Source organism: Homarus americanus, unplaced genomic scaffold (assembly GCF_018991925.1).
Source record: "Homarus americanus isolate GMGI-L3 unplaced genomic scaffold, GMGI_Hamer_2.0 scaffold58209, whole genome shotgun sequence".
Lineage (NCBI taxonomy): Eukaryota > Metazoa > Arthropoda > Malacostraca > Decapoda > Nephropidae > Homarus > Homarus americanus.
Genome location: NW_024722208.1, coordinates 66 through 5,000, shown reverse-complemented (window position 1 = coordinate 5,000; position 4,935 = coordinate 66). Strand labels below are relative to the sequence as shown.

At 46.0% G+C, this 4,935-nt stretch overlaps 1 non-coding gene across 1 annotated transcript; it reads right to left on the bottom strand.

Annotated features, from left to right (window-relative positions):
• Positions 1-1,614: 1,614 nt before the first annotated feature.
• On the bottom strand, positions 1,615-1,778 carry LOC121862234. The gene has a single exon (XR_006088201.1). It is a non-coding gene; the product is annotated as a 5.8S ribosomal RNA (ribosomal RNA).
• Between the last annotated feature and the right edge of the window lie 3,157 nt (positions 1,779-4,935).

Here is a 4,935-nt window from a genome sequence, read left to right as displayed (position 1 = left end):
ACTCCGTTCCTTCTTATTCTTAAGACTGAGAGAGAGAGAGGAAGGTTTGAGGGGCTTGTCGCGAGGGTACCAGCGGCCATGGCGCCGGTACTCCCACCCCTGACTCCGTTCCTTCTTATTCTTAAGACTGAGAGAGAGAGAGGAAGGTTTGAGGGGCTTGTCGCGAGGGTACCAGCGGCCATGGCGCCGGTACTCCCACCCCTGACTCCGTTCCTTCTTATTCTTAAGACAGAGAGAGAGGAAGGTTTGAGGGGCTTGTCTCGGGGGTACCAGCGGTCATGGCGCCGGCACTCCCACCCCTGACTCCGTTCCTTCTTATTCTTCTGCTTCTTAAGACAGAGAGAGAGAGAGAGAGAGAGAGAGATAAAGGAAGGTTTGAGAGGCTTGTCTCGGGGGTACCAGCGGACATGGCGCCGGCACTCCCACCCCTGACTCCGTTCCTTCTTATTCTTCTTCTTCTTCTTCTTCTTCTGACAGAGAGAGGAAGGTTTGAGGGGCTTGTCGCGGGGTACCAGCGGCCATGGCGCCGGCACTCCCACCCCTGACTCCGTTCCTTCTCATTCTCAACGAGCAGCTTAGGTGCTCGGCCCTCTCAGCAAAATCAATAGTGGTAAATAGCCAATAGGAAAAGTGTTCCAGCAGAACATCTCTCGCAGAGTCATATACACAGTTTTAATGCATATACGCTCATGTTCCGCCCTTACTCGGCCGCACCTTTGCCGCTTAAACTTTGACCTCTTTCCCCGTTCCTGCATGCCACAGCAGTGGCACTTGTTTATCCGGAGAAAGAGAGCGAGAGTCGCAGTATTAATTGGCGTGAGCGGCCTTTCCGGCTGCAGAACTAGTGCTCTATCCCGGCGAGCGCCGTTATGAGGCGCAACACCGTCTTTAACGCGTTTAGAGAGAACTCCCCCTGCCTCCCTCCCAGGCCTGTCATGAGATAGACGTGGACTCGTGGCGAACTCTCAAAGAGAACGCCCACACCGCGTCTGACCGTGGGAGAGGGTGGAGGAGCGCGTGAGGAAGAGCACGGCGTCACCCAAACATTCTCGTCCCGACGAGAGCAATTGTCATCTCTCTGCCTGCGCCACTACATGGTAGACTGCGGGCCCAGGCGCACTCATCAATTTAGGTTCCACTGCAATGCATGCCAAGCACTCTTTTCGAGGTGATAGACGAAATTCCGGCGGGGCTTACTTAAAAGATATCCGACCCGGTTTCGTTTCCTCTTCGTGGGATGGAGTGCTTCTTCTCCGAGAGAGAAGGAGGAGGACGTGTGCCTCTTAGAACATGTGCAGCATCAGCCATGAGCGGCCGACGGCCATTCGTGTCTCTGTGGACAGCAGGCAAAAGAGCGCCTCCAGTTATTTGCGAGGGCGACAACTGTCGTCGGGACGGGACACACACACATGTGTGTGTGCCCGGCTTTGTTGTGGTTGAATGTGGGTGCGCCAAGTCCATGGACTTGCTAGTGATAGGCTTGTTTTTAAGGGCACACCTGGCGCAAGGCGCGGGCGATTAAACCCCAAGGCGGAAGCTCAGTTCGGGTTATCCTCGTGTCGGGGAGACAGTCAGCAGGCACCGAACTCGCAGCAACCGATGGATGTATATTTCCGACCCTCGTAGAGGAGTGGCGGCGACAAGCTCATATGGCTGCCGCCGCCGCAATATGCGTTCAACTTGTCGATGTATCTGGTATTCTTGCGATTCACATACCGACACGCGGTTTGCTGCGGTCTTCATCGACCCACGAGCCGAGTGATCCCCCGTTAAGAATTGTGTATTTGCCATTTGGTCTTTTTGCGACTAACCATCACAGGTCGAGTCTCAATGAAAGGGTTTGACAGACATCGCCCAAGTTTGTGGTTTGGGTTTGGCCGGACGGCTTGTTGTTGTTTTTTGACACTTCAATTTCACTCTTTTTGGGTCAAGAGGCTTATTCGCCGGTAGTAAGGAACGGACGGGCAGCCGTCCAAAGCCCCGTCCGTCCTGCTCCGGTCTTCGCGCTCTCGCCCGAGTGTGGTCCACCCACAGCGTGGTACCTATTTTTGGTGCGGGGGCCGGGATTGTCCTCTTTCGCTGCTGGAGTTGCCAGAGCCATGGCCCCCAGTTTGGGAACCACTGATATAGAGGCTCTGGTTCTTCGTTATCAGTTTTTATGCTTCTAGGCCACCATCTGTGCGATGTGTTGTTGTTTTCCTCATTTAGTTGGTATATTATGGGATTCTGTTCTTGTTGGATTTTTTTCCCATATTGCATTTGCTTGGGTGTACATTCTAGTGTTGAGTGGGTCTATACCGTGTTCTGTGAGTATGTCTTGTACTGTTTGTGTGTATGGTGGTTGGTGTTTTGCCGCTCTTCTGAGGGCTATATTTTGCACTGCTTGAAATTTAAGTTTGTTTGTTCTTGCGATTGTGTTCAGAGGTATCGGAGAGTATTCTAAGTGTGGTCTGATCAGTGCTTTGTATAGGTGCAATTGCGTGTTGGTGTTAAATTGGCGGAATCTTCTGAGCTTTGTAAGTTGTGATTTTGCAATTGTTATTCTTTCATTGATGTGGGGGATTATTCCGTTTCTGGTTATCTTGAGTCCTAATATTTTTCCGTTGGCAACATATGGTATTTGTTGGTTATTGGCAATAATGGGGTAGGGGTTTGTTTTTGCTATGTCAATTATTTTGAGTTTTTGGACATTGGTTTTTATCTTCCATTTTCGTTCATAGTTGTTTATTATCTCTATTTCTCTGCTTGTTCTGATGGCCATCATTTGTTTGGATTTTCCTGGGTACCTGACTATCTGTGTGACATCAGCTGCGTATGCTATATATGCCGATTGCCGTGGTTGCGGCATGTCTGCTGTGTATACAGTGTATAATGTCGGCGATATATTACTGCCTTGGGGAACTCCACTATGAAGGTTGAAAGTTTGTCCTAGATGGTTGTCGATGAATAATTTGGCCTTTCTGTTGTCTAAGAAATTGCATTGTAGTGTTGTGATATTGGAAGGCATGTCCAATTTGATCTGCCCGACATGGCGAGAATGGAAGCTTATATTCACGTCCAGCGGACGTGGAACGGAAGTACGCGTCCCCTTTGTCTAGACGTCTAGACTTGGCGAGTGTCTAGACGGCGATGCTTGTCAGAGAAACTTGGCGGACTCTGGGCGGCTAGGCTTGTCAGGGAACTTTGTCGTGGCAGTTGTACGGGAGAGTATCCACTACACCTTAATTCCCAAATGCATAAGGCCTCAAAATATCCCTGAAATTGGTCATACTCTATTTCAAACCACCCCAACTGTAGGGGCTTGTTTCGCTCGCCATCCCTCTCCCTTGTCCCCACCCAATATAAAAATTGTTCCTGTGCCACGAAAGACTGTCAAGAAGGGATCCAACACAGGACACTGGCTGACTTCCCTGGCATTGGACACCTATTGTTGGGGTGACTATCATGTAAAATTGAATTTTTTCTTCATCTCTGACCCAAAGAACAGACTAACTGCCCGAGCGGCAACTAAGCTGATAGGTGGTGAAATGTTAAAACAAAAATAAATAAATAATAAATCTAACATGGTTCATATTGAGGGAGGCACACGTCCTCCGCTTGTATCACCAATATCCCATTTGTGTTTTCTATAAGTACGAAATGATAATTACCATCTCCGTGATAAAAGAGCTACCACAAGTCAACTTGGACTGGGGCAGTGAGACCAAAGAGGGTGCTGTTAGCTGTACTAACGAGCCGATCAGTGGCGAAGAGAAAGTAAATTCTTGGGAATGACGCATCACGTCCCTCCCAGGCAGAATCAACACGGTAAACAGCATAAAGAAATAAAATAAAATACTTAATGATTGAAGTAACTATTTTATGAAATCCAGTATAATTAAGTGTAAATACAACTATGGATACATGTAAAGCACCTATTCTCAACTATTAATATGAACCTCAACAGGGTTCGAAAATGCTGGATCGTGGTGGGTGCCGGAGCACCTAGACAGATTCTGATTTGCCCCTCAAGGGACTAGTTTATTGGGCACCCCCTTGCATCCTGTGCAAGGCGAAGCTTGCAAAAGCGTTTACAGCTCCCAACAAGGAAGCATGCAAAATCTTAAATATTTGTTAGGGTCATGCCAAGGAAAGTATATTTCTGGATAACACCCTTCCCGTATTTGTCACAGGCTGGGATTCGAACACTGGACAATACGAGGTGTGTATGAAACATGCGGATTTTTTTTTTCTTTCTTCTTTTTTCTTTTTACTGGGAATAGCCCACCCAGGCACAGGTCATCGACCCACAACGGGGCCTAGGGGGCGAAAAAATAAGAGTAAAAATAAATTAAAAATAGCAAAGAAAAAGATTATAATAATCTTCATGAAAATTGTGACCGAGTCCCAGGTTGCTGACCTGACTTTCTGCCACATTTACACACAATTGCAGGGTCTCAATTGTTTCGCGTACTATTGACAACTCAATATGCATGTATTATTTCTCACTTTTGATCTTTTTTTTTCATTTTGTATGTCTTTATGGTTCTTTATTATTATCATTATTATTATTATTATTATTATTATTATCATTATTATTATTATTATTATTATTATTATTATTATTATTATTATTATTATTATTATTATTATTATTATATTTTTTATTTATTTATTTTTTTTATTTACTATGAATTATTATTTTTATTATTATTTATTTATTTATTTATTTTAATTATTTATTTATTGGGCACCCCCCTACATCCTAGTGTAAGGTGAAGCGCAGAAGCGTTTACAGCGCCCAACAGGGAAGCATGCTAAGTTCATGATTGCCTTATGTCTCATGAGTTAAGGGTGTAGACGCCTGAAGAGTCAAGGGCGTAGAAGCCTGAAGAGTCAAGGGCGTAGAAGCCTGAAGAGTCAATGGTTTATGTCATCAAGTTATTGGAAGCTCCA